Raw genomic sequence first — 13805 nt, 5'->3', positions numbered from 1 at the left:
CAATGCCAGCTCTTTCTCCTCCCACCCAGTGCCACCAGTGTCCCCTTCTCTGGCATCAACCCATGTGATGTGGGTGGGCACAGAGAGCACTGGTCCCCAGCAATGGCCCCTAGGAAGTCAGAGGTGGGCACTTCTTGCCAGAACCTATTTCCAAGCCAGAGATTTGCTGACTGAAAGGGAATTCCCTCCGTTAGGAGGGGTCTCTGTTTGTAGCTCCCCCAGCCAGCACACAAAAGAGGCTATAGGACACGGGCACCAGGGACTGCTGTTTGGGAACTTCTGGCCTGTTCTTCATCCCTCTTGCCCTTTCTCCAATCGAGGAGAAATCAATCTTCTCAGACTTCCAGGTTGGCCAAGGCATTTAAGTTCTGGTGACTACAGAGCCAGCAAAAGACGGGACAGCCAGCTTTCTGCAGGAAGGTGTGGGTGGGTCACGGGCTGGGCTCTTTAGAGCTGGAGAAGTCCTCGGGTGATTCCAGCTGCCTCCCTGAGTTGCCGTGTGTGTGCAGGTCCTCATGCTGAGCATTTCATAGAATTGGTTCATCCCATTCTTGTGACATTTCAGCAGGGGAGGTATCATTATCCCCAGTTAATGGATGAAGAAACTTAGGCTCAGCCAGATTAAGCCACAGGTCAGCTTCCTTATGGATGCATCAGGCCTCAGAGGCCAAGAGGACAGAGGTAAGCTGCCCAGAGTGGGAACTGGCCTAAAGCAAGTCTTGTCCCTCAGACACCTGTGTCAGAGAGTCCTGCTGAGATTGCCTTGGACACTGGCCACAGACTAAGGCTCAGATGAACCTGTCTGGCCCGCAGCTGTGTTCTAGGCACTGAGCCTCCTGGCAATCTGCACACTGCTGCCCAATTGACCCATGGAGCCCAGAATGCTCAAAGTTCATCAGATCAACCCAACCACCCTGGGATTTCACCCCCTGTGCTTATCAGCAAGAGGGGCTGTTAATACAATGGTCTGCTTCTGGTGGACATGTGGGCACAGGGACACACATATGTGCTCTGATTCCCGGACCAACTGTCCAGTTACAGACCAAGGCTTCTTGGCCAGGAGTGGGAAGACCAGAGCTCCAGACCCTTCCGCCATGAGTGCCCCACGTGACCTCAGCAAGGTCTCATTCCTTCAGAGCCTTGTTCTCTTATCTGAGGAATCCTAACCCTGTGATGTTTGCAGACACGTTTCTTTTGCCCCACACTCAAGAATGGCTCTTCTATCAGCAACAGATATTACATCTCGCCTCCTGGGTGAATTCTAATAGATTACCAGTGGCTGCCTGGAGCACTGTGGAAACAAGGAGTCCACAGCCGCGTGGGGATGGATTAGCAATGTCTGCTATAGGCCAGGACAAAGAAGTGATGGGTGTTTGCCATAGCGTGATCCTCCAAGTGTCTGTCCCAAGTGAACCCGCAAGGAGTTCCCCAAACGTTCCCCACAGGTGAGGTGCCCCGATAACCTCATTTCTGTGAAGACTGAGTCCTTGGAGAAATTATGCAGCCGTTGCAAGGGGATTTTGAGTTGGTTCAGCGCTTCCATAGCCACTTCCTGTCCCAGATAACCAGCTCCAATGCCTGCACTGGGGTTTATCTGTGAAGTCACTGCTGTCTTGAGCTCTCCAATTCTGAGGATTCCTGTCACAGAGAACAGCGTTTGTAGGCTTCCTACTTTCCTGGCAGTGACCCTGCTTCTAAATGCCCCCATTACCAAAACTTACACCCCCTGATGACCCATCCTCTGCTGCCAGGCAAATCCAGACCTAGTTTATGTGGCTGAGATGGCAAGAAAGTGAAAAAGTGAGTGAAAGTGTTAGTCACTTCAGTCATGTCTGATCTGTGGACGGTAGCCCACCAGCCTCCTCTGTCCATAGGCTTCCCAAGTGATGTTAATGGTAAAGAACCCACCTCCCAGTGCCACAGACTTAAGAGATGCATATTCTAGGGGTCAGGAAGATCCCCTGGAGGAGGAAATGGCAACCAGCCCCAGTATTGTTGCCTGAGAAATCCCATGGACAGAAGAGGCATAGCAGGGAGGCCCTGTGCTGGAGCTGAGTGAGCCAGAAGAGGACTGGAGTAGATTAGATGAGGTCAGAATGGAAGAGACGGATGGTGCTATGTGTGTACTATTTTTGAAGTGCAAGAAACCAAAATTTTTAACAGGAAAGGGTTAGATTCTAGTAGAAGTACAGGGGAATTCCTTGGTGGTCCAGTGGTTAAGTCTTGGGGCTTCCACTGCAGGGTACATGGGTTTGATCCCCAGTCAAGGAACTAAGATCCCACATTCCATGCAACCAAAAAGAAAAAAAAAAATCTCTAGTAGAAGCACAAACCCAGGTGAAAAGAAGGCTACCAATACCCAATCATGGTGAGCCCATCAAAGACCACACTGGGATCTATGTGAGCGGACCAGCATTTCAGGAGCTCCAACAATGCCTGGAGTGTCACCTGGAGCCATAGGGGCAGGTTTAGTTTCTACAGTCATTTTGATCTAGGAAAACAGAAACCAAACTACCAGGCAGGGTGAGAAGCCAATCAGGACTGGGCTTCCTGGGGCCCTAATACAGGGTGAAGGGTAACGGTGTTTGGGGTCTCAGGCCTGGATACAAGGTGGGCATGGAATGGTGCCCGCCCCTGCACCTGGGGCCTGTGTATGCCTCCCAGGACCTTCACCAGGAGAGGGTCTCGGGCAGGCAATAGGAGTGCCCAGGTTTTCAGGGCTCAGGCATTTGTTATGTAAGCCTTGCGGTGAGTCAGCCCCAGCAGCCTGGTATGTCCAGGGGGGATGTCCTGATTCTTGAGGGCCAAACCCCTTCCCTGGGCTGCCATTCAAAAGGGTGGCAGCCAGCGACCAATGGGACTCCACTGGGCCACCATCTCCGTCACTGAACTGGTACACCACTTCTGTTGCCCAGGAAGCCGGTGAAGCTCAGACATGCTTTGTCACCTGTGGACTAAGGTTGAGCTGAGGTCTCCGCTCCAGGCCTACCTGACCGGCCCTGTTTCTCCGGGACTTGGGGGATACAGGCTGATGCTGCAACAGGGAACAAGGACAGGCCCAGGGCAGGAAATGAGCATGGATAGGAGAGGGGGAATGGGTGGGACAGGGACTGGGAGAGAAAGTGAGACAGGGAGGAGTCGAGGGGAAGTGGAAGGCCCTGAGGAGGCCCTGGGGAGGGATGGCTTCAGAGTCTGCTCTTTCGCCCTGAGCCTGGCCCGACCCCAGGCCAGCGCAGCCAGCCAAGGACTGTAGAAGAACATTCGGAACGCTCAGTCCTTTGCCAGAACCTGACAAAGTGTCATTGTCACAGTCACCGGTCATGGACACAGAGCATTATCTTCTAAATGGTGTTTTTGGCGTGTGTGTGTGTTTATTCACTTTGATACTGAGAGGAAAGTAGCAGGCTCAGCACACTCTCACCCAGGAGTCAGGGAAAGGATCCCAGAGAGTCTAGGCTCCCACAGGGATTGCCACCCACACTCTCCCCTTCCACCTTCTGCCCCAGACCCTACATGTCCTACCTGGCCCGGCCCAGGAGCACCTAGCCGGGTGAGCAGTTATGGCCAGCATCTGATGGCAAAGAGGTTAGTAAGGTTCCTGCCCCAGCTCTCAGCCCTTGTGGTGATTACTGGGGCCAGCCTGACACAGGTTCGAATTCTGACTGTCCCATTTCCCGTACATGTGACCTTGAGCAAATTATTTAATCCCTCTTAGACTAAATGTTCTCATCTGTAAAATGGGTAGTGCTTATGTTATAGGGTTGTTTGGAAGATTACATAAGACTCAGCATGTAAAGCACTGAGCAGGGTGGCAGCTCAGAGCAAGTACTCAGTAAGTGTTAGTCATTATGATTATTTTCATCATCATTACTGCCAGCATGACCACCTTACAATCTACTGTTGACACAGGATTTCACTGCCTGAGTTTGCATTTGTGTTTATGATGGCGTTGGCATCAAGCAGTCGTTTGGGATTGCTGCTGGCTAACAAGAAAAGAACAGAGGCGGATTTAATGGGTAAATGATGCATTGAAGCCAAGTGTAGGTCGAATGAAGTAACAGCCCACTATGCAAACAGAAGTATTGCAGTAATTCAAATAGAGAGAAGTACTGGGAGAACTGAGTCACTCCCAGCACACGGAGCATCCTCAGGTATGCCAAACTCGAAAGGAGACCTACTCTTATTGGCCAGTCCCAAATCACTGCAAGGCAATTTGATTTCAGCCAAGCAGCATCACCCTTCCCATCAAGCTCATGTTGTCACTTTGAATTGGATTAGGTTTGTAGTTTGGTTTATTTACTTTTGCATTCTTTGCCTTTTAAAAACTTTTAAATTGAAACATAGTTAATTTACGATGTTGTATTAGTTTCAGGTATACAGCAAAGTGATTCAGTTACATATATATATATATGTTCTTTTAAAAATTCTTTTCCATTATAGATTATTCAATTATAAGCATATTTCCCTGTGCTATTCATTAGGTCCTTGTTGGTTATCTACTTCATATACGTGTGTGTGTGTGTGTGCTCAGTCACTCAGTCTTGTCCAGCTCTTTGCAACCCCATGGACTGTAGCCTGCCAGGCTCCTCAGTCTATGGAATTTTCCAGGGAAGAATACGGGACTGGGTTGCCATTTCCTCCTCCAGGGGATCTTTCCGACCCAGGGATTTTATATATAGTAGTGTGTATATTTTAATCCTTTGCTTATTTTTATTATGTAAACTTCTCTAGAATGTACTGCTAAGTTAAAAAAAATTGTAATATGCTCCCTTTTGATTAAGAAAAAAAGAAAGTACAAGAATAGAGAGGGGACTTCTCTGGTGGTCCGGTGGTTAACACTTCACCTTCCAACACAGGGGATTTGGGTTCAATCCCTGGTCAGGGAGTTAAGATCCCACATGCCTCTTGGCCTAAAAACCAAAGCATAAAACAAGCAATACTGTAACAAATTCAATAAAGACTTTAAAAATGGTCCCCATCAAAAAAATCTTAAAAGAATAGAGAGAGATATACGTATGTGCATATAATTTATGTTCCTTTTTTTTTTGGCAGAAAGAAATATTGGGGGGATAAATCAGATCTAATAAAAATCGGCGCCCAAGTGTGGAAGGGGGCTGAACAGAAGGCACAGAGGTAGAAGCAAGATGGCTTTGTGTGTATTTTTCCACATAGTTTTCACTTTGAATGGTGTTGGCCTGATGGTTGCATGAGAACTATAAGAAGGAGATAACTAATAAAACAAAAATAATGTATCTCCATGAGCACTGGGGAGGTTGCTCAGGTGTCTTTCCCATAAAGGGAATGTAAAAGACTCAGATTAGAGACCCTTGTCCATGATAAAGAGCCTTATTGTTTCCCAGGGTAACGACCTTCTAAGAATGCTCTCTGGAAAATATTTCTTCTCCCTAAAAACAAGAAGGTCAGGAAGACCAGCCCTGCCCAGGACCCTGTGAGGAGAGAACGTAGCAACACAGCGATGCGGCAGGTGGTAGGACAGTCTAGCTACTGGTCCCCGACGTGGCCAGACAGCCAGCCTCCCCTTAGAGCGCACTGCCGACTCATGTGTCTGAAATGGGTTCTACAGGCTCCAGCCCCCAAGTGGGCATGGGGGTGTGGGGTGGCAGCTGCCAGAAGCACTGCCTCGGAGGACCATCTGCTGATCTTCAGTCTCAAAGGCAAGAGGTCAAAGGAGCCAGCATCTTGCAGAATGGTTACAAGGCATCTCATGGGCCACCCAGGGACCAGGCCACACCAAAGTCTGCTTTGCACACCACAGCAAGGCAAGGAGGCCTGCCGCTCTCCTCCAAGGAAAAAAATAAGCCAACGCCACCAAAGAGGGACCACAGGAAGGGCAGAGATTTCACACACAAATGCCTGGGTTTGGGCCAATGTGGAACAGTTAGAAGCCTCCAGGGCCAGCCCACTGGAAGAGTGTGCCTGCCTCAGAGAGGAGGATGGAATTTACTCACAGCAGACACTGCTTCGGACCAGATGCTGCTTTGAGTGAGGACTTTACACTTAACACGTGATGGGCTGGGCAGTTTTCACCCCAGTTTACAAATGAAGGAATGGAGTCCTTGAGAGGTTAAGTAATTTGCCCAGGGACTGGGGGGTGGCACTCAAGCCAGTGTTAGGGCTGCATTTGAGCCCACGGCTGGGCTGGTATTAACACCCAGGTTGAGGGAAGAACAGCCCTGGTTCTGCAGCGCACATGTTATAGAAACATCATTATGACAGGGGGTGGGGACAGGACAAGAAGGGGTAGGGGAGGAATTCTCTCACGGTGCAGCGTATCCACCTACCAATGCAGGGGGCATGGGTTTAATTCCTGATCCGAGAAAGCCTCACACGCCCCAGGCGGCTAAAGCCTGTGTCCCACAGCTACTAGTTCGAGAACCTAGAGTCTGTGCTCCACAGTAAGAGAAGCTGCCGCAAGGAGAAGGCCGAGCACCGCAGCTAGAGAGTAGCCCCTGCTCACCTTAACTAGAGAGAGCCTGTAAGCAGCAATGAAGACCTGGCCCCCCATTTAAACAAAAAAAGTTGAGAATGGATTAATGTAAAACAAATTAATTTAAAAAATCACGGCTGGGAGAGTACAGGTATACAAGCCTCTTCCAAGAAAAAGTCAAAGGTGAACCACAGCTGAGCCACCCATGTGACGGTGCCTGGGGAATCAGCGTCTCCCTCTTCTAGAAGCAGAAAGCTGAGAGGCTGAAGTGTGTGTGCTCCCCAGGTTCAAATCCTGGATCCTCTTCTTCCTAACTGTGACTCCAAGCAGGCTCTCTAGGCCTCAGTTTCCTCATCTGTAAAATGGGAATAACAGGGCTTCCTTGGTGGTCCAGTGGTTGGGAGTCCACCTGTCAGTGCAGGGACATGCGTTCGATCTCTGGTCAGGGAAGATTCCATGTGCCATGGGGCAACTAAGCCTGTGTGCCAAAACTACTGAGTCCAAACTCCACAGCCTGTGGTCTGCAACAAGAAAAGCCACTGCAATGAGAAGCCCAAGCACCGCAACTAGAAAATAGCCCCCACTCGCCGCAACTAGAGAAAGCCTGTGCACAGCAACGAAGACCCAGTGCAGCCAAAAATAAATGAATGAATAAGAGGATGTGGCTTAAAGATAGGCCATTTCAATTTAAAAAGAAATAAATAAAATGGGACTAACACCCGTGCCCGGGCCAGGGTGGCCAAGACAAATACAGGAGGCAGTGAGAGGAAAGCACTTGGGAGGGTGCCTGCTGGGGAGTGAGTGGTGGGCGCTCTGGGAGTCCTAGCTGGGAACTCGGACATCCCTTGTTGCCAAGGCTGCAGCTAAAGATGCTGACAGGGATGTGATTCGGGGAGAAGCACCTGAACCACCAAAGGGGTTGGGCAGTGGGGTTCCAGGCCTGGCCACCCGGGGCTAGCTCTTGGCCTGAGGTGGCTCCGCCTTCCCAGGGCAGACACGTGTTATGGCTCCTATCCATCCTTCCTAGACCTGCTGCTGGCTCAGGAGCCCGCAAACTGGATTACTGGGTTATGAGAGTCTCCTGACATCCCCAGACCCCTCACATACCTGTAACATGGGAGGGTCACGAATGGTGCCTCCTGCACAGGACTGTCATGGGGCTCCCACTCTTTATATATATATTTGTTTATTCGGCAGCACCCCAGATCTTAGTTTCGGCACTTGGTATCTTTGATCTTCATTTCAGCATGCAGGATCTTTAGTTGCGGCAAGTGGGATCTAACTCCTTGACCAGGGATCGAACCTGGGCCCCCTGCCTTGGCAGCACAGTCATAGCCACTGGACCACCAGGGAAGTCCCTGGGCTCCCATTGTTACCCACCTGCCCTGATGTCTCTCCTCTCCTACAGTAGTCAGAGGGTCTTTGAAAAAGGTAAATTAATAAAATTTCCCTCAGACTGCCCACTGTTCAGTTCAGTGTCCCACCCAGCCTGCTACACGCAGCGTGGTCTAGCCTTGCTGACCGCTCTCATCCCATCTCTTCCTTCTGTCACCCTCTCCCCCAGTGCTCCAGAGAAGTGTCTGCTCTCCAAGTGCACAATGTTACTCAGCAGGCCTGTGCACTATTTTCCTCCACTCACTGCCTGGGATGCCCTCTTGCCAGATCGTCACACCTTTATCTCTTATTTGAGCGTCTGCTGAAATATCACCTTCTCAGAGAAGCCTTCCCTCAGAGAAGACTGCCCCAGGGATAGTTCCTTCCCATCCTCCAGGTACTACTACACCACCTCTGTTATTTCGTTTCAGAGTACTTACCATCATCTGAACTTCTTATTTACTGAGCTGTGCTGGGTCTTAGTTGTGGCATGCTGGATCTTCAGCCTTCATTGCAGCACTCAAAATTTTCAGTTGCAGTGTGTGGGATCTACTTCCCCGACCAGGGATCGAACCCTGGGCCCGCTGCATTGGGATTTCAGAGTCTTAGCCACTGGGCCACAGGGAAGTCTCTCAAGTGCATTTTAGCTGATGGAGACCTCCACTGAAGTTCTCAGAAGCCTAGAGTGAGGAGGGGGAGCAAGGACAGACCTTTGCAACGGGGATGTTATGTGTGACCATAAAAATCTCCGTTTGTGCAGGGTTGATTGTGCTCTGGGCATTTCATTCCTTCCTTCCTTGGACACTGATTGAGCACCTGCTGGGTGCAGGATCTCCTCCAGTGCTCCAGTTGTGAGGGCGGCAGATAGCAGGCTAACTAAACTAGTTTATAAGAGAAGCTCAGGACTTCCCTGGTGGTCCAGTGGCTAAAATTCCGTGCTCCCAGGGCAAGGGGCCCATGGTTCAATCCTTGGTCAGGGAACTAGATCCCACATGCTGCAACTAAAAAGATCCCCCTCGCTGCAAGGAAGATCTCACGTGCTGCAACTAAGACCCGATGCAGCCAAATCAATAAATACATTTTGGTTTTTAAAAAAAGAAAGGGACTTGAACTGTTGCGAGATGCCCCTCACTGTTGGCCATCCCCAGCTCTTCCTCCTGGGCACCTTGGCACCCCTCCCTGCAGAGGACACCCCCTGGGCACAGCGGCTGCTGGCATCTTTCCCACGCAGCCAGCTCCTGTAAAGGCTCTCTGCTCCCCAGCTGCAGCAGCCCCACTGAGGGATAACACCGGCCCTCCTCCAGGTATTAACTGGCTTTTCCCCCAGCAATGTTTGTTTTAGGGATTAAAGGCAGTGGAGGAGCCTGTAATTTCCAGATTCATCTGTTCCTTTCCTGGCAGCCAGCACTAGAGTTGTTATTTCTTTTCCCCAAGCCCCTGATAATACCGTTCCAGACACGTTGGTCTGATAGCATCATCCAACAGAAAAACTCTCCAGTGTTTCCTCTAAGACAGCGGACAGGCTCTCGCTGGCTTCATGTAAAGACTCTGGAGCTGAATGTTCTTGCCATCATTTTTCCCTCCTTCTGAGATATGCCTGGAGGTCCATGATCATTTTCTCCTTGTTTTCCGTTTCCTTTTTAAGGACTACAGTGACTCTCCCACCCCACCATTCATCTGGCACAGTCAAGAAATGGCTACTTCATGGTAGTACATTTCCAAAATAATGCTTTTCAAGCACTGAAATGTTAAACAATGAAATACATTTTATTTATTTTTTATTGGGTATTCCTTGCTGTGCATGGACTTTTCTCTAGTTGCGGCGAGCAGCGGCTGCTGTCTAGCTGCAGTGCTCAGGCTTCTCATTGCGGTGGCTTCTCTTGTTGGGGAGCATGGGCTCTCGAGTGCTCAGGCGTCAGGAGCTGCAGCACGTGGGCTCAGTAGTTGTGGTGCAACCTGGCTTAGCTGCTCTGTGGCAAGCGGAATTTTCCCAGACCAGGAATTGAACTCATGTCCCCTGGATTGACAGGCGGATTCTTATCCACTGAGCCACCAGGGAAGTCCTGAAATACATTTTTTTTAAAACAACTTTATTGACATAATTGACACATGATAAACTGCATATATTTAAGACATGTGACTTGATCCATTTTTGTTTGTTATTTTTGTTTTTCTTTTTTTATTCTGATGACTTGATCCACTTTGACATTTGTGAATACCCTGGAATCATCACCACAATCCGGGTAATGAACACATCTGTCACTCCCCGAAGTCTCCTCCGCCCCGCCCCTCTTCCCTCAACCACCACGTTTGTCTACTTTCCAAATACATATTTAATGCAGAGCTGTCTCACCCGCTTCCCCACCTCAGTAAACAGTGTGATCGACGTGATGGTTCCTCTCCTCAATTCAGCATTATCATTAACGTTCTTGAGAGCCGTGTCCTCAGATGTTGGGGAGATACATAAGATTGTTTGCCCTGCACACTAAATGGCCCCATTGTTGCCCTTCCTTGCCAGGTGGTTTGGGGTTTGGGAGTTTTCTCTCTTGCTGCCAGCTGTCTCGTTGCAGTTCCTGGTACACAGCCCATGCCGCCCGGAACCCTGGCTCACCGACACTCTCCCGAGTCACTCCCACTCCTCACTCTGAACCGGTGGTTCTCAGCCAGGAGCAGTTTTGTACCCCCCTAAGGAGACATTTGACAATGTCTCAAGACATTTTATGGAGAAGGAAATGGCAACCCTCTCCAGTATTCTTGCCTGGAGAATTCCATGGATAGAGGAGGCTGGCGGGCTCCATAGGGGACAGTTAAGTCCATGGGGTCACAAAGAGTCGGACATGACTGAGCGACTATACACACAGGAGACATTTTTGATTGTCATAATGTTGCAGGAAGGGGGGCCCATTCCAGGGCCTGAGAGAGGGTTCCTGTCTAACACTTGGAAATGAATTGTCCAAGGAGACATAGGAGCTGACAAAGCAAGAGGCTATATTGGGAAGAGGTGGCCAGGTGGAGAGCAGGAGCAGTGACGGAAGCCAGGGGAACTGCTCTGTCGCGTGGCTCACAGTCTCAGGTTTTATGGTGATGGGATTAGTTTCCGGGTTGTCTCCGGCCAGTCACTGACTCAGGGTCCTTCCTGGTCGCACATGCTTTGCTCAGCCAAGGTGGACGCCAGCAAGGAGGATTCTGGGAGATGGAAGGACGTGCGGCATCTCCTCTGGCCCTTTCCCGAACTCTTCTTGTTGGTGGTGGCTTATTAGTTCTGTGTTCCTTAGTAGGCCCTCCTGTTATAAAATAACTCAGGCAAATGGTTACTATGGTGTCTGGCCAGGGTGGGCATCTCAGTTGGTGTGCTTCCCCTGACAATAATGGGGGTGGGGGTGCTACTAGCCCCTAGTGTTCAGAGACCAGGGATGTTGCTAAACATGCACAGGACAGTTTCCCAAACAAGAATAATCTGGCTCAAGATGTCAAATCCTGTCCCGATAATAGAACTGATAGGAAAATTCAACAAGAAGTCATGTTAACTGTTTTTACATTGTGGTATCAAGAGAGAGAAGGAAGAGCAGAGCTTTTTGGATGTGCAAGGCCAGAGGGATGGCAAAGCTTCAGGAAGCTCCTGGTGCAGTATCCTTCTATCTCGCGCAGGGGTAGTCTCTGGCTTCCTAAGGACAAGTCCTAAGGGGCTCAGCTTGAGGTCCCAGGGCTTAGCATTCAGACTGCACCCAAAGCACCTATTTGTTGCCCAATTGTGGGCAGCACTGGCTGGGCAGTGAGGGCAAAGCAGAGACACAGAGCCGGCAGAAGGGAACCCTTAAGCTGAGCAGTGACTTGGGGATGCGGCAGAACCTGCAGGTAAAAGGTAAGTGTGGACCTAGCCTAATTATTAGGAATAGGAGAAGGGCCGGTCGAGCTGCGATCCTGTCCCAGCGTGACCAGATACATCACCACCACATCACTCCTCGCTCCTCCCCCCACCCACACAGACACCCAGTTTGCCTGTCGTATAAAGGAGGTTTTCCCAAAGCCGTTTAGCTAGAACTGGAAGGACCCTGCCCTGTGACGGGACAGGAGGAGCCTGACTGTTGTCTCAGCAGCACTCAGGATGGACCCCAGGTGTTCTGGAGCTAGCTGGTGAAGTATGGGCATGCTTTATTCAGTTTTGCATGACTTAAATATTTTAATTATCTTATTCTAAAAGCTATTGCAGAAATTTCTGAGCGTGCAGGTAAGCAAAAAGAAAACAACAGAAAGCTTTCAAATCCCGCTCTTTTAGGGAAAACCCCAATTAAATGCTGTTGTCTGCTCTTCCATGCATGTGTGGATGTAGTGGGTATCGATGGAGGTGGTGGACTTCCCTGTCCATCCAGTGGTTAAGACTCTGAGCTTCCACTGCAGGGGTAAGGGTTCCATCCCTGGTTGGGGAACTAAGATCCTGGATGCTTTGTTGGATCCTGAAGGCTGTTTGAAGTGTCTGAGAGAGGGAGGAAGAGATTTTGAGAGGAAGGGACACCCCAGAGCATTCCAAGCAGACAACGGGAGTGCCTGAGGTAAAGGTGAATGGGTGGATTTTATCATAGGACACCAGTTGCTCTTGGCGGTCTCCCCAGATTGCTTAGTTGTGTCTGACTCTTTGTGACCCCCAAAGACTGTAGCCCACCAGGCTTCTCTGTCCATGGGATTCTCTAGGCAAGAATACTGTAGTGGGTAACCATTCCCTTCTCCAGGGGATCCTTCTGACCCAGGGATCAAACTCTGGTCTTTTGCATTGCAGGCAGATTCTTTACTGTCTGAGCCACCTGGCTGTATATATGTACTCAGTCATGTCCAACTCTTTGTGACTGTGTGGGCTATAGCTTTCCAGGCTCCTCTGTCCATGGGATTCTCCAGGCAAGAATACTGGAGTGGGTTGCCATACCCTTCTCCAGGGGATCTTCCTGGTCAAGGGATCGAACCCACATCTCCTGTGTCTCCTGCATTGCAGGCAGATTCTTTACCCACTGAGCCACCTGGGAAGTCAAGCCACCTGGCTGGTTAGCCTCAAATCCAGGGATAAAGGAAGGCCTGGTTGGACCCTTCTTCCTGACCCCTGCTAGGAAGGTGGGAACTGCTCACAGCCCGTTCCTCCCTCAGGCCTTACCCACTAGGCCCTGCTCAACGCCACAGGTTGTCCCCATCAACCCCCACTGCCAGGCTTCTGTCACTTGGTGTCTCTGTCCTAATAACTGCTGTGTAAAACTGATAACTCTTGTCCAGAGGCCCGCGAGCTTACTGAGGCCCCAAGTCAGGGGAACTGGGCAGGCAGTTTAGCTCCTTCAGGCCTTAAGCCTCAGATAAATTCTTGGGAGTGATAAAGAGAACAAAACCTGCCTTTAGGACTTGCTCCAGGAGATAAAGGAAGAAGCTAACTAGCAGTCACCAGCTGTGCAAGGCGGGATTCTCTCCAGAGGGTTTTTCTCACGGGGAGTGGCTTCCATTCTTTTTTTTTTTTGGCCTGGCTGAGTAGCTTGCAGGACATCTTAAGTTCCCTGACCAGGGATCGAACCTGAGTCCCCTGCAGTGGAAGCACAGGGAAGTCCCTGCACATTCTTTTTTAACAACCAAGTTACTGTAAAATACAACCCTGAAATAGGAGCGAGACTAAGGTGCGGATGCCCTGGGACAGGCTCTCAGTCTTCTCCTCCCCTCAGAGATGCCCCTCTGAACAACAGTTTAAAGAATCCTCCTTATCCCAAAGGGAGCACTGGAGGCACAGGCTGGTGGGAGAAACTGGGGCGTCAGGGCCCCTTCCTCCTCCCCAGCCCCACTGCAGCTTCCCTGGGCCAGCCTCCAGGACGGGTGGGGCACCGAGGCAGACAGCCCTGCTTTCTTTCCGGGCTGACTTTTCTTGTAGGCCAGGGGACAAGTGGGAAGGGCACAGAGGGACTCAGAGGCTAGGCGGGGCCAGCCCAGTCCCTGTTTCCCCTCAACAGGGTTCTCTTGC

This window comes from Ovis aries, chromosome 18 (assembly GCF_016772045.2).
Source record: "Ovis aries strain OAR_USU_Benz2616 breed Rambouillet chromosome 18, ARS-UI_Ramb_v3.0, whole genome shotgun sequence".
Classification (NCBI taxonomy): domain Eukaryota; kingdom Metazoa; phylum Chordata; class Mammalia; order Artiodactyla; family Bovidae; genus Ovis; species Ovis aries.
The sequence above is the reverse complement of the archived record's forward strand: the minus strand, read 5'-3'. Positions refer to the sequence as shown.